This window comes from Falco rusticolus, chromosome 4 (genome assembly GCF_015220075.1).
Source record: "Falco rusticolus isolate bFalRus1 chromosome 4, bFalRus1.pri, whole genome shotgun sequence".
In the NCBI taxonomy this organism is placed as follows: domain Eukaryota; kingdom Metazoa; phylum Chordata; class Aves; order Falconiformes; family Falconidae; genus Falco; species Falco rusticolus.
This window is the reverse complement of record NC_051190.1, coordinates 91,328,586-91,352,496: the sequence shown is the minus strand read 5'-3', so window position 1 is coordinate 91,352,496 and position 23,911 is coordinate 91,328,586. Positions and strand designations below refer to the sequence as shown.

Genomic DNA, 23,911 nt, shown 5'->3' with positions numbered 1-23,911 from the left:
GTCTGACTCTTACCACAGAACTGCACTGGCAGAACCACAGGCTGTTATTGTCGGGAATGTGTTTCCTGCCATGGCCTGAAGCCTGAGGACAGCTGCCCTCAGTGGGCAGTGAGCCCCACAGTGTAACAAAACCAGAATTTAATCCAGAATATCTTTAACATAGTAGGTATTACTGAAACCTACATAACTCCCTTCCCTCTCTTCAATTCACAGCTACCTCATCCCTGAACTCCCAGCTTCAACAGCTTCAGCATCTTCAGCAGCTCCAGCATCAACAGCAGCAGCAGCAAAGCCAGCAGCAGCAGCAAGGTCAGCAAGCACAGACTCCACAGCCACCCCAGCAGACCCAGCAGCCACAGCCACAGCCGTCAGCGCCACCGCAGCAGAACCAAACACAGTCCCAAAGCCAGAGCCAACCACCTCCGGCCCCACAGTCCTCCAGCTCCCCTCAGAAACCCAGCCAGTCACCAGGGCATGGCCTTCCATCTCCTCTTACTTCACCAAATCCATTGCAGGTAGGACACTTTGTACAAATCTGTAACAGTCTAACGCAAGAAAGTGCATACTCTTCCACCACGAGGGGAGATCAAGTGAAGGTTACACCTTCTGACCATACAGGCTGGGAAATTCCACCTCGAATGAGTTAATCTTTGTGGGCATGCAGCTCAGAACAGCTAAAAGACCTGATAAGCCAGAAAACCATAACTAATGATGGTCCCAGTCTTCTGCTTTCTGAAGAGTAAACATCTTTTGCTCTTAAAGTCCATATCACAGAACACACAGAAAACTAATTTTTTCCACAGATCCAGCATGCAACTTTCACAAATGGCATTTGCCCAGCAGTGACCCTTCGTGGTAGCTTATGAGGACAGCAAAATCAGCTGTTCATTAGCAGATGGTCCTGGCTGTCCCTAAAAGAAATGGAGCTTCTGGTGGTGGATGTGTGCAAAGGGTGGATGGGTTATCCTTCCTTTTGAAATCACAGCCCTAACGTTTATTCGGCTAGAATAAAATACTTTTGTTAAGAGTCTCAGTATAGACTCCAAAGCTAAGAATGCCAGATAATGCCTTTCCTAGATACTCACTCCAATGACACAGATGTTTTTAAATGAACCGTCAGCAATGGCACCCGCACTGATGCTGGGCTCTGCCCATCTTGGAATTGCCAGGCAGAAACAGGAGGGCTCTGATCCAGTGGTCCTGATTTCTTATACTTGGGTGTTCTTGCACTACCTATGTCATGCTGTATTCATGTCCTGCAAGAACAGCTTTGACTGTACCCACAAGTATGATTGTGAATACACACCAGCATAGTCTGTGAAGTGAGCAGAGTCTCTTTCACTGGACAGTGGAAGTGCACTTAGAAACCAGCAAACTCTCTATTCATATATTTCCCTAAATTCTGAGACCCCACTTTAAAGGTGTTATCTGCACTGATGGATTCGGCTCCATTTCCTGCAGACATTAAACTGCATTAGCTTAATAATTAAAAAATCCGCTTCCAAACAATTAAGGGAATTGGTTTACAAGAAGCTGTGTTTGCCATGTGGTCAACCAGTTAAACCTGCATTAATCTAAGCTTCAACTAAATTGCATCAAATCTGATTTTTTAATGGTTTAGATAATAGACTTAAAAGTCCACAAGAGATGCATCTTGGTTCCTGGGCTTTTTCTTACAGTAAAGTATAATGTTTCTAGAGCTTCTTCTGTGTATTGTCTTAAGGGCTACTTAGGCACCACTTAATGCCCAGTCTATCATGCTAGTGAGTGCTCTGGGGCTCTTTAGTATGCAGATTATTGGCATACAGAGACAGGAATATTTCCAGAGGAGCTTTTTTTTGTCTTGGTGCAGCTGTAATGTTTGCACACTAACTGTATACACTATGTGTTGCTAAAACTGCCTGCTAAACACTGTGCTTCAGAAGGCATTCAGTTTTCCAAACAAAGCAAATGCACACATAAATTAACGTTGGGGTAGGGAAGAAGGGGAATTATCTCATTGAACATACCTCAAGAGGCTTGTACTAACACTGAATCAGAAGTCTCAGCTATTGTACAGCCTCTGGTTCCAGTGTGAATCTCAAATGAACTTGAGTGGTTCCAGCCTCATCTGTGACCTGCAGGTACAGGCTAGTAGAATCACTTTCCACTGTTAGCTTCCCAGGGTCCCACCTCACTTGCAGAAGTACAACAAAAGTAAAACCTTGCATAGGAGGTACCAGTGCCCATGTTTTCATGGAGATACCTTGGCCCGTCGCTGTCTTCAGCACGCTCATCCCCACAGCTACCCTTCGGAGGGCAGTCTGGATGGGGCAGACCCAACAGAAGTGGAAGGAGACGACCAAGTACTCTGAGGTGGTTTTAGTTCAAATGCTGCCCCAAAACGTTTTAGGAACTGGGATTACAGTTAATGAAAGACACCAGCATGAGAGGTCTGGCATTCCCACCAGGCTGAGTGCAGCCAGTGCTGCTGTGCCAGCTGCATGCCTGGACATGTTCAGAACAACAGCCAAGGAATTAGAAGTCATTAGCTGTCAGCTCTGGCTCAGCATTAAAGAGTTACTAATAAATTTGGGTATAAATATTTTTAATATTCTTTCCTCTCTGATCCTCACCATTTAAACAGCCATGAAAACCCAAAGTTTGTTCACAGATGCAGATGCGCCATGTGCTGACATTGAAAAGAGAAGCCAGAATTCAGCACAGAACTTCAGGCCTCACCTTAGCAATGTTTGTAGGGCCATTAGTTTGGCCTTCTAGCCATTTCTACAGCATTTCTAAAGCAAGTGTAATGCTTCTCAAGTTTCCCTAAGAAATACTTAAGAACTTGAAAATACTCTGTCATATTGCTGAGGATGGTGAGACTCCTTAATATGCAAACAGGTGACCCAGAAAAGTTTCCAGCAGAACCACTGTTGCACTTTGTAGATGGTTGAAGGATGTGTCTGGGTACTTCTCTAAAGCAGAGCAGTGGTAAGATCTCCTCCATGAAATTTGCCTTTCCATTCTAAATCCTGCAGAGAAAAGCTATTTCACCCATGTACATCTAACCTGAGGAATGGATCTGAAATTGTTTTCTTCTGCACAAACATTAAAATAAAATAAAAAAAAAGGAGGGAGCACACATTTGGCAGCAGTTCACATACCCAGTTCATAATAGCTGCTTAGACTGTGGATTTTTTTAATGTCTACTGCTTTAACTTAAAAATCGACCTAGAAAAAAAAATCAGAGGTATTATGGCCTCTAAGGTAATGTTCTTTATGAACTAGAATAAAATGGGTTTTGTTTGAAGAATATTAAGGGAATAAAGATCAACTAAGTTAAAGTTTGACAGCTTAAATTTCATTTCTGAATTCTTGATTTTTTCATGTGGGCTTTATCCTCTTACATTATTCAGGATCTGTCTGAAAGATATTAGTTTAGAACAATGCAAGCTCAAAAAATTGTCACGGAAAGTCAGTAATTCAGGAGGATGATTGTGTTTGTTTCACAAAACTCTGAAGGATAACAGCAATTACATCTCAAAACGTACAGATGCTGTCATGTCCTTCAGAAGGCAAATGAAATGAAAGTGACTTGCTTAGGTATACCTGGGTGAGGTACTTTTGCTAGCTGATCAGAAATTAATAATACCGGTGCAGCGTACACCAGCTAAAAGTCTCAGAATGATTCCTGTCAGATTGTTCTATGATACTCTGCTCTAATTTTATCACTATTCTTTACTCAGTTCAGTGGACTGGATTGTAGTTAGAAAACTATTATTTTTAGGAAGTCTTTTAATGATTGTATAGAAAGATGAAAAACCTCACTTTAGGTTCCAGGGCCTGGATTCTGTGCCGTCATTAGTGACAATGCTCCAGTTTTACGCTGGCAAAAGCAAACCACTGCTTTTGGTTGTTACAGTGGTGACAACCGGGGTCACCACTGATTTGCAAAAGACAGCCAGCCAGAGGAGAATTTTCCAAAGCAAAGCTGTATTTCAAGAGGTGCTGGGTCAGGCAGATGACTGAAGACTTTCATCCCTTCGTATCAAAATGGTGAAATTCCTCATATAGATAATCATAGTCTTATTTTTACTTTCATTGTCTTAATTGATTGAGACAAAGGAATCCAGAGGTGAAAGACAACCTATCTCATGTTGTAAACTGAGGACTCAGAAACCTTTACTTCTGGGAAAGTACACTTCTTCCAGAATGCTTCTCCTGTGACTGTTTAATGTTTTTACATGGCAAACTGTACAGGTTCTTGAATGGTCAGCGTGTTGCAACTTCAAAGCAGAGTTAGCACCTCTTACAGAGTTTCCATTCAATTAAATTTCTGGAGCCATAAGTTCTTGATTACATGCTGTATAAAATCAGATGAACCAAGTACTAAGTAGCCAATTATTCTGTCTGACTACCAGAATAACACGCTTTGTATCAGCAACATATATTTAACTGGCTCCAAATGGAGGTTGGCTTCTGGTGCTGACACTCACCGTATGTTTCAGCAGTGTGGGTAAGATGAACGTACCCATAGCCAGATCTACAAAGGGAAAGCGGTGGTATAGGAATAGATTTCCCAATGATTTTTACTGTTCTGTTCGTGTGCGAATAGGAACAGACAAATAGGAAATCACCCAGGGACTGCCCCACCATAAAATTATTCTGACCACTTTCAGAACTCTTTCCTAAAGCATCTCTTTGTCATAGAAACCTTCCTACAGTAACTGCAGCTGATGGAAGATGATGAGTGAGAAAAAAATAATAATAAAAAGAGGGAAGAAAGGAAGTGAGGAGATGTCAATGGCAGAACAATCTTGCAAGTAATAGCAAACTCTAGGACAGCAAACAGAACTTCCTTCAGATTAAATTTTCATACTAATCTTAAATAATGTATTTGGAACCTCAACACTTTTATAACAAAGGACAAAAGAAAAGCAGAAAGGCTGAAACACTCAGCTGTAAATGAGGAAGAATATGTACACAGATGCCTGAGGCTCCAGCAGTCACAAAAACCTAACTGCCCCTTCCCTCCCAGCCTCATTCATTGGTTAGCTTCTCATTAAGGAAAAACCTGCTTCAAAGAAACCTCAGTGTTTACTGACACTTTGATACATTTACATATATTTATGATACAGAACCAAGTCTCTGCTGGTTTGAGGAAGGCAGCTGGGATAAGTTTGCAAGGACTATAGTCATGGGCTGTGCTCACATCCAAGACACGCTTGTATTTTTCTCATGCTTATTTAATCCTGAGATCGAGAAAACTTGGCCAAGATTATGACACGATAATCCCACTCAGGTTTTTGTTTGTTTGCTTGGCTAAAATTATCTAGCCTTCTTCCTGCATATGATACTGTGCTATGCATGACTGTCTGAATCTGTTCCCAAGTCACCTGGTAATCAGTTTGACAAAGAAATATCTTATAAATGGTGAGAAAATGCACTGCTTTGAATCCAGTTTCCAAAATTTCCTAGTTTTGCTATCAGTAAGGAGTGAGATACTGCACATCACAAGGCAACAGATGATACAGACACATACAGCATTTATTTATTCAGGAAGGTCTATGTCCATCACCTCCTTAGAGTGAGCCTGAAGTACCGATCCTTAGTGGATTTCCAGGAGGTACTAGCAAGACCTAGGTCTCAGCTCTGAACTAGTAGCATGGAAACTGCCCTGTACTCAGCTAAATTGAGTTGAGCTTGGAGAACTGTTGAGAATATTTTGCATATTTCATCCCCTGCTTATTTCAAACATGTCCACAAAGATTTAAAAATCTTGTTTTACTGACAGTTTTGGATTGCTGAGTATTCTTACAGTCCTAGTGATTTATGTGGGTTGATAAAGGTGATTTCATGAGTGGAAGAGGCAGGTACTTGTGTAGACGTTTCCACCAGCTAGAAAGTCATGGTCATACTGAAGTACCGCACACACACATGCTTGTGACCCATTGCAAATGCTGTTGTGATTCAGGTCCCCTCCTTTTGTATTTATGCCCTTCCTTTTGCCACTGCAGTCGTTCTGTGAACCACACCAACATGCACCTTGCTTGAGAAATTCTTGGCTTTGAGTTTCAGCGCATCCAGGGCCTCCTTTCTTCTTCTCCTCTTGCCTCTTCTGGGCACGTCCACGATCCTCCTCATCCCTTCTGGCTCTGCCACTGGATAGAGCACTCCGATGTGTCAGCATGCGCCCTAGCTGGACACTCAGGTGCCTCTGCACCGTGCTGTACCATGCTCCCTGGCCCTGGTGCACAGTGCAGAGACGTGCAGCCTGGTTTCCTGGCACAGCTAGCTTGTTTGAGGGCTGCTGCTCTTCATATCTACCTGGAGATACATGGGCATCATTTCCACAGAAAGGCTGGTTTGATTTATATGTAAGACTACACCCATCCACAGGACTGGGTAGGGTTTCCCATCTCCTCCTGGGCTGTCTTCCTTCCCCCGGCACCTCACTGCTTTTTTGGGTCTTTGAGGCATCGGGGCTTCATGCTGCAAAGCTGTTGAATACTGACTGCATTTAAACAGAGCAAAGGGATGTTTAAGGGTTCTCAAAGAGACTTTATAAGCAAGTCTCTTCATTCCCTGAGGAAACCTTCTCTCGGTTGGAGCACTGGCTGCCTGGTCCATCCAAATACACTCTGCAGGTGTTGCTATTTTCAGAAGCTCAAGGAGTACTGGTGTCTGACTCACATTTAAAGCAAAGGAAATTAATCTTCGAGCAAAACAACTGGCATTATTAGCACCCAAGGGGCAGAAGCTGAGGCTAATATAGGAAAACACTTGCTAGAGAATTCTCTGAAGGAGAGGAAAGTGGAGCTGTTTGCCTGGCGAGCTCTGGCTTCTGAAATGGGAGCATTTAATAAACTCCCTAAAGCAACTGAAGTATTTAATAAATGGGGAAATAAACAAATAGTACGCTCCCAGGACAAATTTGGGAAAGGATCCATATCCCATAAGGTCTTCTGTTTCCAAAACCTCTTTAGGCAGAGAGGAGAACCTCTGAGAGTCTTAGGGCCAGAAAAAAAATTGACACAGCCCCTCAGATACTCTTTTAAATCCAGTGGATCTGTTTTGCTAGCATTCATTTATCTTAATTTCTCTTTTCACTCAAATTTCCAAAAATTTTCAGGGAAGTAGAGAGTATCCCTAAGCAAAGCTTTATTTTTCCCTATTTTTCATACCCCTCAACTCTTAGTAATAAAGCAAATTTAAAAAATGAAAAAAATTGCAACCCATCACAGGTTTCTAGTTTTGTGAGGAAAAAAAAATGCTTCTGCTCGGAAGCAAGTGGACCAATTGAACACAGAGAACCTAGTGGGCTTGTTGGATCTGACTGAGGAGCAATACTCTGACAGTGCTATAGCCCTGATGATATATCATTCAAGGATCCTTGTACAAATAAGCACCTAAAAGAGGTTGCTCAGCTTCTAGGTACTGCCTAAAAAAAAAAAAAAAAACCAAAAAAAACCTCCAGACTGTTTTTTAAAGTTTAAAATTAAGCCTTTTTTTCTTCAGCAGTATTGCTGAGATCTATTAAATTGTCTACTTGTGGATGTTTTTAGCAGATGCAGTTTAGGGCAGGTGTTTAAAAAATAATAATACTTTCTTTTTTTTATTGGTAGCTAGAATGTTTTGAGAAAGTGACTAAGCACAGGCCTGGAGATTATGAAATTTGCTTAAGTGTTAATGGGTTGATTGCTTAGTTGCAGCCTGCCGTCTTTACTGGAAATTGATTGACTGGTGCTGCAGGTCTTCACACTTGACGCTCGGATTTGACTCGAAAATTCTGCCAAGTCTTTTACTCTGAAATTTATCTTAATTAGATCTGAAAGACCTGCCACAGCAGAATAGTCACACCGATTAAAATGAAAAACAGGAGAAATTACTGATCAAATTAATCATAATGTCGGGTTACAGCTGTAGGTCTGATGTAATTTGCCACTCCAGTGAGTTACATCGGCCCAGGCAGAGGAAAGAGAGCTGGTTTTACGCTGATCCGTAACACCAGGCAGCTTCGGGCAGCCCATCAGGACGTTTATTCCATTCATTCTCTTGGCTTATTCTGACCTCAGTGCTGCAACTAGAAACAAATTAGGCAAAAGAAAAAAATATATCCTTTTATCCAAGGGGTCGCATTGGAACATGAGCTTTCCAAATCCTTCTTGTTTCATTTTTCCCCTTTCTCCACCAACCTTCTATTTTTGTTTGAAATAACCAACAATTAATTATGTGGAAATCAGAAAATTAAAAAGTCAGAGCACCTCAGGCACAAGTCAGAAAATATGTGTTTCTAAGAGCTCCTAGTGGGTTAGTATATGAGAAAATTAGGATCATTTAAGCAAAGGGGTATGTAGCAGGACATGAAAAGGCATGTTCTAGCAGGTAGGAGATCAACAATCGGACCTGATAACCTTATAGATGTGATAATCCTAAAACTTACTTTTAAATTATGTACTTGTAGTATACTACAATCTACTATAACCTTTTTTAAAAAAAATAAATGTACAAATCACTGGTTGAATCCCTGTTAAAAGGAGATAGGTTGTGGGTCTTAAGGGGCCCCACCATCTAGAAGAGAAGTCTTCTGCAAGGTCCCTAGTATTTGTTCTACCAGCAAGGTTTGGAAGATTTTCAGGATAACCCATCTTGTAGCACCACTGTATTTTTTGCTGCTGATCCAGGGCAAAGTCAAGAAATGAAAATATTTGCCACCAGCTGAGAAAAGAAATGAAGTAAAGGAAAGAGAACAAGAAAGTAGGTGAGCACTGAGTCTCGGGGCTGGGGGGTGAGGTGGGGGTGTGTGATATCTTACCTTTGAAATATATGCAATTTTTATTTTGATACTTTAGTACCTTAAACGGATCAGGAATTTTTCTAAGTGAATTTTTATTTTCCAACAATGATGTAATTCCACAGAGTTGGTTTCTCTCCTGCCCAAAATTTCATTTTAGTTTTCTATTTTAAGCCTGGGAAATGGAAAGAACTGAGGGTAGCTTTTGTTTACAATCACCCTAAGCTGTATATAAACAAATTGTTACATTTAATAGCCTAAAAAATAGTGATTTGTCAGAAGAAACTGAAAACATTTTAATTCATGGTGATGATTTGAAACCTGCTGAAATACTTCATCACTTTCAAATGCAAGTTTTTGTTTGCTGAAACATTTCAATATTCGATTTTTCAACTGCATTTGCATCAGAAATTGCATCTTAAATCAGGAGAATTTCCTGCAGGACAGGAATTTGACTTGTTTCTGATAGCTTAGACATGACCAAATCTCCTGTGAGGATTCCAGTTGGAGAACCAAGCTAGGTTATGTTTGTGAAAGAGATTGGAAAGCAAAGCTGAGTTTCCAAAAGAGAAGAACTGATGTATGAAAATAGCACATCATATATTGCTAGGATTATCCTTTTCCTAAAGGAATGATGATGGTGCATTCTGGTTCTTAAAGGAGCTGAGATTCTTTAAGGCAGCAATCTCTCCTGCAATATCGTTGTATACCTGTTAAGAAACACTTACATGCTTGTAAAAAAATCAAGGAAGCAGTCAGACCTGCGAGGATCCTAGGTTCTTAGCAAAAATACAGATGTTATAAAGAAAACCTTAAAATATGGGCCCAGTCACAATCCAGAGTGGTATTCTGTAGTAGTGATGGCCAATAAATTGGTATCAGAAGATGATACTGAATGAATGTGATAACAAATGATACAAAAATTAATAGTTGCTACTGGTCTTATGATTTTCACCATAGTAACCTTATAATCCCATTTTCAACCTGCTGGAGAGCCAAACCCAGCTGGAGTGCTGTCTCTGACTCTTCTTGCTCTCTTCCCAGTTTGAGCAGTGCTATCCTAGTGGACTGGTGGCTTCAGCTGGGACAGGAGAGGAGGTGGCAGAGGACTGATCTCCTCTTCACCTTTCCCCTGCAGGTGGGGGCCACTTGACAGCTAAGTGTCTTGCCAAGCAGAGCTGCTAACGTGGGTGCCCCATGTGCTACAGGGCAGTGGGGGAGGAGGTGGGGGCTAAGGCTATACTGGTATTGAAGTCCAGGAAGGGGCAAGTAAAGAGAAATCAATCTTATTCCCAGGATTCATCTGAGGGTGTAGAATTTCTCAGGGACAGGGCCTGATTTTAGGGATGAAAAGGAAAATACTCATAGGATAACTGGCAAGAAAAAAACCGTATTTGTTATTCACAGTGCCTTTATTCCTGCTGACCTTTTCCACTGGGAGAGAGACACACAAAACCCCATAAGGATTGGCATTGTGAAAGGCTGTAATTGTATCAGTGATCACTACCCTGGAATAAGATGCTATGGACGTTTCCATCCTACCTCTGTCTGCAGCTTTTCACTTTATAACGACACCTAACACTACTACTAGGGAAGTTGGCAGGAGGTTTCTCAGAGCTCAGAGACAGGAGCAAGCTCAATATGCCATTCGGAAGGTTCCCCCCACTTCTCCCTCCCCAACTTTACAGAATTACAGCTTCCTTTTTTAAAAAAACTGTCTTCTATGAAATATGTTCTCCATGCAATCAAAATGTGTCTGACAGAATTTTCAGTTCATGTAAAACAAATATAAAAATAAACAAAACCTGAGAAAACCAAGCCATTCTAAAAATCCTTGATGTTTTCCCCATAGACATTCAAAAAGCATGTCTAGGGGGAAATCACTGGTACTTCAAATGTACAAGCAGGTATAGAGATAACAGATGTCAGTCCTGTAGACCCAAACTTGGCAGTCCATGCTCTCATGAGTGAAAACTACAGGGGAGGGAGTTCTTTTACTGCCACATACAATCTGCATATTTAGCTCTAATCCCATTATCAAGTTATGCCTTTGCTTACTTAATTCACTTTTGAAAAATGATTGGCATCAGGAAGCAAAGTGCTGTAGTAAATGGGTTGTTGGAGTAAGGAGCACCAGACTGCCGTCCCAGCTCTGTCACTGTCCGGCAATCACTTCACCTCTCTGTTCCTTTCAACTCTATCATCCCCCATCGTTTGATCTCTTTTGATTGCAAACTTTTACATTTTTGGGATATAATGCAATGAGGCCTTGATCTTGCATTGGGCTTCTAGGTACTGCTGTAACACTAATACTACAAAAACAAGAAATACTCAAAACAGGAATCACATAGCCCCAGTCACTCCCCTGCTGAATTCATAGTAGTATTGCTGTTGACTTCAGAGGACACAGAATTGGTATCCATATTGTTTTCAAGTATATTGAATATTTTGAAGTTTCTGTCAGCTGCTCAGTGTGCTGTCAAATGCACTAATGAAAGGTTTTCCTAAAGTTAATTTTCCTACTCGTATTACAATAACCAAATTTGCTTTAACACTTGAAAAAATCCATCCATACTAAAGAGAATCAGTTGCTTAATCCTAAAATTAAAGGTTATTGCATGCAAGAAAAAATAATTACATGCTCAAAGTATGGAAAAAAGAAAACTTTTTTAATATGTAGGTATTTGTATAATTAAAGACTAATCAAGCATGAAGGCTGCTGACTAAACCAGAAAATGAGATTGTTGGCAAGCAATATTGTAATGTAAATGCCATTTTTGTTTAAGTACTAAAGAGCTGGAGGAATGATATCCTGAACAGATTAAAAGCAAACAGCATTGATAATAAATATTTATCAGATTTCAAATGCAACACACAGAGATTTTTATATTTTACATGCAAAATATATTGGCATTGAAATATTCAGTCACTTTTCAAAGGTTTGTTCACATCTTCACTTTAAAATGTTGAAAAGCAAGCACTCACTAGTAAGAGAAACAGCTTAGAACTCAGTCTTAACCTGTAGCTATGTCAGGAATCTGTAGGCAATGGAAAACAGCTGAGAGTTGCTAACACGTAACTACAAATGCGTAAGATCAACTCCTGGGGCTGGAGAGTCAGAATTTTAATGGTCTTTATATGTGTTTACTTTTCTGTTTCTTTTTTTTCCACAATATTAACATTAATTTTTCAAAAAGAGGGAAGCTTCTCAAAATCAAATCCATGCCGTGAAACTAATGTGTAGTAAAGTGTTTATGGAGAGCTTATGTATATACAGAAATTATCCCGATGTAATCACCATTTTGTTGTAGGGGACTGATTTAGTTGAAGGTTTGTATCTTCTTGGGCAGTGCTTTCAAATCTGTGTAAAAGTATTGCACTGGTTAAATATGTTAATCATATACCTTTCTGTTATGATATTGTGGCCTAAATTTTGTTCAGAAGTAGATATAAAGATATTTGGCTACATCAAGAGTTGAGGAGAATGAGGAAATGCTAGAAGGGAAGAACCAAATGTGTTCTCATTCCCATCCATTTTCTTTCCGTTACACTGTTCCCAGGGTTGGCATTACTCGGCATGCTGAGGTCCAGCAGAACCATCTCTTAATCAAGCCTGGTCATGCGGTAGTTGAAGTTAATTTAAAATGTCCTTTGACATCTGTGAAAAGAGGTTTAAACCCAATCGTTATGATAGTAAGGCAGTGAAGACCTTTGCTTTAGCTCGTGCGCTGCGGGCCGTTGCATTCTTTGTGTTGATATGTACCTCCTGTTGTTTCCTCATACATTTACTTTCCAGAATAATTTTCATCTCACTTGATTATGACTGAGAGATACAATAGTATGTCACTGACAGAGTTATTGGGGGAAAGTGGCAATAGGGATTTTTGAATGCAAGGCTGCCTACAACATTATCAATTTTTTTCTAGTCTAGTGTAATTGTATTCTATTAGTCTTTGGACAAAGGGAGTGTAGACAAATTCAAATTAAATAATACTGTGCAAAAGTCTAATGCTAGTCTCTTGAATAAGCATTGATCTAATTTTCAGAAGGGTTGAGTCACTCCCATTGATGTGAACTGTAGAAATTATTGCTTAGCCCTCAAAGGAGCAAAAATACCAATTTCAACCCCTGGATTTCTTAGAAAAATCTTGCACATCTATGGGTTATATCACAGGAAACTGACAATTTGCAAATGCGAGAATTCAGACCAAACCAGCCAGATTCACATACCATCCTGTGTTTATCTGAGTCACCAAGCTCTTAAATGCGTAACTTCACAGATAGTCTTATTAATGTATCATCATTAAGAAACTTCATAACAAGTACTTTATAAGTCCTCTAAGCAATTCATATTTACACCCGTTTAATGATACTAAGGATCACATTGGTAAAAACACTCTAAGGAAAACAGAAGGAAAAGTACAAAACCCTGTGTGTAGACCATCAGTCAGTGGTCCAGCAAGAAGGAAACTAGAAGAGGCAGTAAAGTGCATTTAGATCAAAGCTATGCAACTGATGGTCCGTGTGCCAGGTCTGATCCCTAGGAAGTTTCCAGACTCCAAGTGAGCAAATAAAAGAAAAATAAAAGGCTTTTGAAGGCAACTGCACATGTGCTTTGCCCTGGGATGTGCTGTTGCTTGGGAGTCCTGAGAGCAGCCCAATTACCTGAGAGGTGGGCAGGTGAGAAGTCTGCCTTTTGATATTTGTTTGTTTGTTTTTCACACATACCTGAGTGAAGCATAGTAATAAATTCCAGGTTGCCTGTTAGCAAAAGACCCTAATTCTTTTCTTCTGCAGGGAGGGCTGTGCCCCTGAAAGATTGCTGATCCTGTCGAGCAGGTGATAATTCCTTTCTTTGTTTTCTAGCCTTAGTGTTGTATAAAGTGTAAGTTACAAGACAGGTTTACCTATTGTTTCTAGAAGGGATGTTACCACAGTTTACTGAGGAAAACATGGTAATATGTAAATTATTTAAAGGCTGAAACAGACACTTTCACAAGTCATTAAACTACCCTCTGTCTTGAAACACAAAGAGGATATCCCTGGGATATTTATCTGAGGGGTCTGCAGGTCAAAAGGGGAATGGAGTCAGCAGAACCAGCAGCAGTCACATACAGAAAGAGCAATTATCCACAAAATAAAAATGAGGATAGCTGTTAGAAGTCTTGGCACATACATCTGAGATGCCTTTGGTGGCACCATTACTTATGAAAAAAGTCATTACTGCCATTTTGTGCTAGATACCGTGTACCTATTTCATGGTAACTGTGGCTTGCATAGTGTTCATTTATATGGAAAACCTACCAATAAACCTCAAACCAACTAGTGAAATGTAGAAATATCTCCCAGCTCTCTGGCTTTATGCTCCTTGAAAAGCATTAACTTAAACAGGACCTTAAAATGCTCAACACTTGTACACGTTATCTCCATTTACCTTCGCGAATCAATAAGGACATGAAAGCCACATCTCCAGTGTGTGGTTTTGAAAGTCTTAATCTGATTCTCTAGGTTGACAGTATCCTTTAGTCCAAATCATAAAAAAGTAAGATCACTGTCCTGATTATCTCCTTGCTTGGAAGTCTGAAGGCCAGCCAGATGCTGCTCTGTTTTCCAGGACTGTCCAAATAAGTTTCCTTATTTTCAGGTAAGACTTGCTCCTCATCTGAGCAACAGATACTGATATTTGAGGAATTTTTTTCTGGGCATGCTGTATTTGGTTTTGTAATTTCTCACAGGAAGAAGTCTTACTACTAGGATTAGGCAAAAATCAGATATTCCATGATCTCAACAAATACTGGACTCCAAACCAGAAAAAGAAAATGGAAAAAACAGGGTAGCTGACAAAGTTTTACAGGGATTAATTAAACTGTGAAGCCCGATTTAATTTTCTTTACTGTATGCACATGCAACCCTGTGCTATTTGAGAAACTGGATTCAAAATGAAGAGCCCAAAACTTGGAAATTTCAGTACTGCCAAAACACTCTTTGGGACCTTACAGAGGGAGAGGCTTCCTAAACACAATCAAAATGCCCATCACTTTTTCAAAAAGTTTAAATTCCAGTGGAAAAAATGATAGTGCAATAAATTTTTCCATCAAGATTTTTAAAACCTATTTGAAAAAATTTGTAACAAAATATTTGAAGTTAATCCTTATCCTGGAAATCACCATGGGCTTCAGAAATACTAGCTGGTGCTTAGAAAAGATGAATCTGTCATTTTTCTAGTAAACTGGAAAGCTGCGCACTGTTGAATATAATATTAACATTAGGGGCTGTTTTTAAATTTCCCGGTGGTTGATTTGGTGCATCAAGGCAACAGGGGTAATGGTCTGAGGAGGAGACTCCTCACAAAGTAGAAAGAAAAGATCAGCACACTTCCCACTCCTGCCCTGTGAAGGAAGGTCGGACAGGCCAGTGCAATGGGCCAGCACCGAGCAAAGGAGATTGACCTCAAGAGCCAAGCTTTGTTATCATCAGAGCGATAACCACCCTCATTGTCCCACAACTTGTTCCTCTGCAAAAGGACTAGCAACCAACCAACAGCTGGGCCACTCAAGGCTTGTTTTTCATTAGTTTTTTGTTGAAAACTGCAGATTCACTGAAAAGCCAGTCTGTTCGTGCCATCTGGTGAAACCATCTCATGGAACAGTATCTCAGCCTCAGGTTCAAGCCTTTCACTGCACCTGATTCACACTCTTCAACCAGGGTCTCCGCATGCTGGTGAGTGCCCTGATTCAGCAGAACAATGAATGCTTGAGGGATTTTGCTTTTTCATCTTGGAATATAAATAGATTACTGTTCATCAGGCCAGAAAGAGAACTTATCCTCATACTTGTCCCAATGCGCATGGTAACTTTGACAAAGAAACAATCCTAAGTAACAGCGAAGAAAGGCCATGAGCCTGTAACTTACTGTGTATATGTATGTCTTTTCTGTTCAAGAAATTTTGATGATGCTGGAAATTTTAATGAACAATTTCCATAAGTGCTAGACAAGCCCACAAGGAGCTCTCTAAATATTCCAGATGTAAGCTAAGACTGGTTTGGCTTTGTTCTCTCCAGGGAGAAGAGGGACTGAACGTGTAAGTTACATGGTATTCTATCAGTTGTTTGGGTGGGAGAGCTGCCACTTTAGCATAGCATGAGCGCTGCTTTTCCTGGGAGGGATGTCTGGTGTTTGGATTGCATCTCGCTGATTTTCTTTTTGCAATCATGCAAAACGAAAGGGTGTTTCCTAAGCTACATTACAGGGGAAATTTTTAAAAGATGATTGATACAGAAAGGTGAGTATAAGTTACATAGGGAGCATATGTATGATGAAGGTTGATCAGATTTTTTTAAAAAAGTAATTGGTATCTTCCAAGTATAAAGAATACTCTTTAATGTAAATATTGAGTGAGTTCCTATCACTCAAAACTAATTTTCTTGTAAGGGAGTGTTGAAATGCTTCTGGATAGTACAATTAAACCACATCCCTAAATATCTAAATGCTAGCTCCAATAGGACTAAGACTTCATGAGCAAAATTTGACTTTTAATGGTATTAGGTGAATACAGATTTTAAAAAAAGAGGAATGACAGGTTCTGAAAATAAAGTTTTAGTCTTAGTGCTTTGATAAAGATCCATGACCCCTGGCCCTTTAAAAATTGAACTTAGACTGTAAAAATATCACTTCTTATTGATCACATGGTTATTAAAGTCAGTCAAATGCTCAATTTATATGTCAAACACTTGTAATATTTCCTGTAAATATTAGAACAAAAGAAGAGGGTGATAATATCATTGTGTTGAGTTGCATTAGATTTATTTGGCTTTTCATCCCTGAGAAATGATAAAAGTGTCACTAAGAAATTCATTAAATATGCCAAGCATTTATCAAGGGTAAATTAATTTACAGCTGCATCATGTATGTGTGCATTACTTCATGTATATGAAAGCAGGAACATCCCCATCCATGTAACCAAGTGTGATAGGATACATGTGTTCTGGTTCTCTCCTTTCAGTACACCTTCCCGCTCACTGCCCCATACTTGCAACCCTGGAAAGGTACAGCTTATTTGTTGAATATCAAGGAGAATGAGGAAACTTAATAAGTCAACAAATATTAATTAAATGTTAAAGGCAGGTTTTAAAGTACCTTCAATATATATTGCTCCTAATGACATTCAAGTGCGCTTACAAGGGAGGTCAGGGGGGAGATCTTTAGATTCCCCAGGCGCCCCCAAGATGCCTTTCCATAACCAAATGCTTTCATATGAGTAATCGAAAGAAACCTTTAGTCAACCACTGGGGAGTCTTTACAGCCTGGCTTCGATTGGAGTCTGAGTGCAGGCCTGTGAGCAGGAGGTGTTTGTAAGCATTTCTAATGGCATTTTGATGTACATGTACAAAATTGATGTCGGAAGGATCATTGTAAAGTCCCAAACAGTGGAATATTGAGGACATTTTCAGGTGGCAGTCAGATTCTGGCTGGGTGAGCCCAGTATATTTTCTCATGTCACAGTTGATTAGGTTCACAGGGAAGTGGAAAGAGTAAAAAATTCTCTTATTACTGCAGCAATGCCATATCAGCCTCTTTTCCCTTTGAATGCAACATTAGTTTTTGTCCAGAACTCTAACTGCTTTCTACAGTTTGGGGAATTGTAAAGCAGAAACAATTTTCCCAGCTAGGCTGACCTTCACAGTAATGAGAAATGACTGGAATTTCTCTCTATTTCTCTACATTTGGGGAGGGGGGATAGGAGAAATGTGTTTGTTTTACCTGATATTATGTTGTGGGTGTCTATTTGGCACTTTGAGCCTAATTTTTTTCCATTCAGGAGATTACATGGACTGTTGCACCATCTGACCCAGTAGCCAGCCCTCAAGTGTATAGAGAAGCGACAGTAATGTACTTCAAAGCTTTTGTTATCACAGCAATGATGGCATTTTGTTTCAGCCATTAAATGATTTTTTTTTTTTTATGGGATGGCTATTTTCATTTACTCTTCAGTACTTGTTCAGTGATGAGCAATGATCTTGAGAAGATTTAAGATTCATTACTGGCCAGGCAGATGGGGGAGCCTCAAGATGGACATACATCTGCAGGGTGTTCCTTGTGAGGCTGGTGCTATAGTACTACAATGCTGATCATCTCTTAGGGACAGGATAAAAAAATTCTGCATTTACATGCAAAAAAAGGAAGTGTTATGTCTGGAGATTCTTTAACAGCAGCACATCTGGCTAGAAATAGGAGTTGTTTCCTTGTGCTTTCCAGATGTTTCAGAATAAAGCTCTTTCCCTGTGGAATCTGAGGCCTCTAGCAATGCATGGTGGTCCAGGCTAGGTCTGCCCTGCAGATGCAGAATTAGCATTGCAGAGTTGTTGACATAGGCAAGCTAGGTTTTATGCAGCAAGATTTGGTGCTGGGTAGAGTGAAGGCACTACAACAGGGCATTGAATGCAATGAGCTGCCCAAGCAAGTGTACAGGATCCCAGGCATGTTTATACAGCCTATAATGAGGTCCATACTGCTGTATGTTTGTGGTGGCATTGGCACGAACTAGATGGCCTCGGGTAGGACTCCACCTTCTCCTGGGTACAGTGCAGACCTATCTGCCACTTGGCATCTGTGCTAGTAAAACATCTGGAAGGTCTTGGAAATGAGCACAGGTGAAAACATTTCAAATGGAAGATAAATGGGATCAAATCTCTAGCTGCAAATCACTCAAATGTGAAAGCTTTGTGGTAGTTTCAGGGAAGTCATAAGTTTAAAGTGTTTTCCTTTTTTTTTTTTTTTTTTTTTTGTTATAGCCAGGACAGTCTATAGAAATGTCAAAATAACCTGTAGGAGGCAGGTTTTCACCTCTTCACCATGGAGGAATAAAAGTTCTCATGGTATTTCTAGAAGGTTGCATAATAACCTGTAAACCTTCAGCTGTACTCCTCTACTTTTACTGTATCTGAAAGGCCTGAAGGGGTGAACTTATTCCATGAAGTTGGAGTTACACTTTCCTAGTTAGTATTTCCATGTTATAGCCATGATGTTAGAACATGGATTTAATTCCATGTTAATGACCCAATATGGGGAGCAAAGTCAAGTAATATTAAATGATCCATGATCATGCTGTAATACCTAGAGTGCAATATCTCATTAACTGCAATTAGTGGGCCTCCACTAACTGCACTGGAGCCTCCACTTAAACTTTTATAAGCCTCCAGCATTAGTGGCATGCTGTAATACTAGCAGATGACTTTTTTCTGATATGCTCCTCCACTCAGAAATATCTGTATGTCTGCAGCTAATTGGTTATGAACAAGGTCAATCAGGGGAGAAAAGCTTGAAATTGCGGGAACATTTCCTTTGTATTATTATAGAACATTGCAGGAGTGTTAATTGAGATCCTGTTTTTCTAACTTTGTATTGAACTATTTGGTACTCATCCTTGCCTTTCTCCTCTGGTCTTTTGAGGCAAATGTGTCTTGAAGCCCTCAACAGCCTTTTAGCCAGTGCTGCTTTCTTTCTGTATTTCCTTTACTCCATACATGATTATCATGTATGATAGGTTAGATTAGTTAGTAAATTACTAATTAGATAGTAAGAAAGATTGGATTCATGTGGCCACTAAACTGGACAGAAATAAAGTTAAGCAAAATCTGAGTGGATCAAGACAGATCTGCTGGCTTTTCTAGGAAGGGAGAACCCAGAGGATGAAGGAGCAAAGAAGAGTGAAGACTGCCCTCACTCTTGGATCTAATCTTTTTCAGAAAACCTTCGTTGTCAGTCTTCATACAGGACTGGCCAAATCTGTCAGATCCTAGGAAAGTTATCGGGGAGAATGAGGTTAGATAGTGTTGTGATAGAGAAAAGCAGCAATCGCAAACAGTGCTTGATAAAACAGAGCTCAGATAATGCCTTTGCCTAAATTAGTTACAGAAAATAAACTGATAATCTGAAACACTTCTTTCTTTCTATTATAATTAGCAATGCCCTGCTTTCTTTGCTCTTAGCAGTGTCCTGATGTTTGATTCATACTTCCACCAATAGCTAACTTTTATGAAGACTTCATAAAAGGACAGTACATTAATTCAAAGATGTTCAATGCTGATCAATATCCATTGCATAACAATTGCAAACACATGATCTTCCCTTTTCTGTTGACAGCATTAGTTGTATTTTTTGTCTTGTGCTGAACCATACCCGAAGTCCAATACTCATTTCATGCCAGTTTAAATCAGGAACAATTCTGTAGAAGGTCACGTGTGATATATCCGTGCAAAGCAGTGTAAGTGAGATTGGTCTTAGCGACTGTGAATTTTAGGAAGTCTGGCTTCATAGCATGACTAAAACTTTATGACTGTGACTTGTCTTCATCCTTGAGTTTCTCTTAAAAGCTCTGCACCTGAGAAACATTGGTAGCTCTCTCAGCACAGTGCCACGTTCAGAGCCTTCCCTGCCTGGTGACATTAAGAAGTCCTTCATGCAGTAAGGCAGGATCTGATCCTGGAAACCCAGAAGCATTACCCTAGTTTCAGGACTGGTAAATCAGCATCTGGAACAGGCAGCCCTTAGTGAGAGACGCACTCCCTTAAGCATTTCTTATTTGACTAAAGTGGGAAAGTGTATGCTTGTATTAAATTTGGCGTGCAAGACAAGATATACTCCAACGTTAAAAATAACAGCAATGTCTCCACATCAAGGGCCTTGGGACTTGGGTTATACACTTGGCAGTTTTGTGTTTGTTATTCTCTCCTAGGTAGCAGTGACAAATCACTGGGTTACGAACATACCCGAATAGGAATGAAAGGTATTCTGCCTCCTGATCTCCCTCCCTGGTGTGCTCTGTGTTTTGAATGAACGTTGTTACTTCCGTGTATAACAGGCTAAATGTGTGAAAACTGATCAGCCAGTCTCAAAGCAGTGGGCTAAGATTTAATTATGCTTATTAAGAAAGGGACAGAAGTGTCTTAAGATGTGTGGAGAAGTTGCCTGCAGCTGCTAGGGTGCGTTGAGTATCCATGTCACAGCCAACTTGGGGTCATCTTCTTCAAATAGGGAAAAGCTTGCGGGTGGGCTGCTGTAATGGGAAGGGACATGAGGGTTGTGTAGGTAGGGTCCCAAATACAGAAATGGCACAGAGGGGCTGTGGCTGCCTGTCTGCCCCTGGCAAATGGAGGAAGCTGAATCTCCGCAGGCTGCCAAACTGAGGATGGGGAGTGCTGTGTTCTGCATCCCGTCGGGCCCCACAGGTTGAGTCTTCACAATCCCTGTGGCTGTTATGAAATCACTCAGATTCCTAAAACTTTCAAAGGCTGCAGGAGCAGCCAGGGAAAATAAAAACAGTATCTAAATATAGGATAAATAAAAGCAGTGTATAAATATTGGAAACAGTGTTAATTCCTGGCTCTAGCCTGCAGGAAGAGGTTGAGTGCTGCTGAAAGCTGCGGAGAGCCAGGACACTACTGCTCTCTACTCTACATCTCTACAGGAAACCTCAGCATAACCTTTAGTGTGTGATCTCCTAAATGCAAATTATGTTCATAGCAATTATTTTAAGGTTTTTCTTTCCCTCCTACTGCCAACCAGAATTAATGGCACAGCAGCAGAACAGGCAAGCACTGCATATAAGTGTCCAGGAGTGTGTGCCATAAATGTACGGTGCCAGTTTGCACTTCACCCTGCCATAATTTCACAAGCAGAGTGCCCTTTTGGAGCTAAACCCTACCCCTCATCTTTTTGTTAAGAGGTTCCCCTTCTCAGCCCATTTCTTCCACGCCAACGCATACCCTCCAGACTTTCATACTGGACCTTGCTGCCATACCAGTAATGCTCCTTGGGTTTTTTTTGCTGAATTCCTTCCAGAAAGTGTAGGATCATGCAGCCGCGAGGCCTGGGCAGCAATAGGGAAGTTTTCCCAGAAAACAGCAGGCAACCAGTCAGCTGAAATGGGAGATTATAGGATCCTTAGGTTCAGTGGAAAAAAGTAATCTGTAAAGTGTGGGGTAGCATTACCTGCCTCTGTTCATCAACAGCCAGGCTTACCCTCAGCCCCACAGTATTCTTGTTGCAGCAGTCAGAGATTTCTGAAGGTCTAATGATGCTGTTAGCACTTGCTCCACTTCTAGCTGGCTCGAAGGCATTATCATTTGCTGGCTTTTCCATTTTTTCATTAAAATAGAATTTTTAATGTACAGGTAGTTTCTTTTCACTGATCTAGACAACACTGAAAGCAAATATACATTAAATAAATGTGTTTAGCATGAATTATTGTCCCAGTTCTGCTAAGATGGGTATGTTTTAAAGTATGACTGATTAAAAGACTAAGGAAAAGACAGCTTTAAAAACCATCTGTTGTAAAGGTATTTCCTTATCCAGACTTTTCTTATGCTTTAGTCAGTCTGTATTTTAGCACAGTAATTTTGCCTACCCTCCCTCACACTGTGCCTTACTGGAGTGTCAGAACCAAATCACAGTGATCAGCAGTCCTACTGGCTGTTGACTGTTGCCATCTGAGAGCAGTTCACAGCTTCATCTGCTCCTGCAAAACAAAGATGAAATTGATAAAGAAGATGCGGAGCAGGAGGGAGTGTTAGGAAAGAATCTAGAAGAGCAGGCGAAGATCACAGCCCGCTGGGCTGTACGGAGTGTGGGCGCATCGTCTGTAACATTTCCTGCTCCCAAGATGTTCCTGTCTTAGCGGACAAGCGAGACAAAGGAATTACGATTATCTTCACTTTACAGGTGGTGAAATGAGTTAGTAAGAGATTAACTAGCTTGTCCAAGGTCACTCACGGAGTTTGACAGGCACAGAACAAGCACCTAGATTTTCTGAGTTCCTTAGGAAGGATCAATCTCTAAGAAATAGTGTCCTAAGCTATGTTTCTTAATAAAAAAAATCTCATATTAAAACGTTACAAAAGTAAAAATGTAATTTCTTTACCTTTCAGTTTGATTAATGGATTCTTCACAACACAACAATAAAGCAAGTTCCTTTTATTATGTACAATATTTGAATCAGTTTTTTCAGAAAGTAATGATGGGGAAAAAAAACTTCTCTTTGATTAATTCCAGGAAGATTTTGTTTTCTCTCTCTCTCTTTTTTTTTTTCTTTTTTTTTTCTGATAACTTCTAGATATCAAATAGATGTATTTTAAAGTGCTAGGATTTGGCATGATGGTGAGCCAACTAGCAAGAGACCACCCTTTATAGATAATATAATAGTAGAACAAATTGAGTTTCCAGACCTTAATCCTCTAAGAAAAGCTGAAACCAGAGGGGAAAACATCCACAGTGTTACTCAGTTGGTTCACCCTATTTGATTGTCGGTCAGTACATGAACCCTATTTTAAAAGTGATGTGATTTCTATCTAAAATAAGCTGTTTACAATGTTCTGTGGGCTATTACTGTTTGAATGCTAGTTTCTAAAGTTCTTGAAAGAAGTCTACATTAAAGCAACATTCAGAAGATTGTAGGATTGTTTTGTATTCTCTCTGAAATAGAATGTGATTTCATCTGCATCAGACTGATTTATATGGAGTCATTTTGTTGTTTTGCTTTCAAGCATTTTATGAACTCCCAGTGAGATTATTGACCCCTGCTTAAAAAGTTTGTGATGAGAAGATATACCAATAGTAGTCCTATTTTAGTAATAATGACCATAATGGGCATAAATTCAGCTGTTCTCTTTAGGAGATGAAATATTTTCTTTACTTTTTTATAGGCATAAGTAGAGCTTAAAAGCAAGGGTATGGGGGTTCAGGATTTTCTGCGAGTTCCCTTCCAGTCTAATATTGCAGCGTACAACAGCTGCAGAAAACAGGCTCACAAACCAACCAGGGATACTCAATGAAGAACAACCACTATGGAATAATCTAAGGATTAATTTTTAATCATTTTCTTGGAGGTCTATGAACTCATTTGTTTAAAACAGGGGTAGAATGACTATCACTTCTGTTATAGCATGGAGTATTCAGGACTGCACCTTTATTGTCCATGGGAAACGAGCATGCGGTTAAAAGGAAATGTAACTTAAGTACAACAAATTTTCAGTACCGTGGCTCTTGGGCTTGCCCTGTGCAATGCAGAACCATGCAGCAGTGCAGAAGCTGGTGCAGAGGTTTGTCTTCATTAACACTGTACCCGGGATAACTAGGCTG

The 23,911-nt window shown here is 40.1% G+C and overlaps 1 protein-coding gene across 1 annotated transcript in view; it reads left to right on the top strand.

Annotated features, from left to right (window-relative positions):
• Positions 1-211: 211 nt before the first annotated feature.
• The window catches only part of LOC119147900 (POU domain, class 6, transcription factor 2), a 95,316-nt gene continuing 71,616 nt past the window's right edge, over positions 212-23,911 (top strand). The window contains exon 1 of the mRNA XM_037387379.1: positions 212-515. The gene's annotated coding sequence lies outside the window, so the exon portion shown is untranslated. The remainder of the gene's footprint in view (positions 516-23,911) is intronic.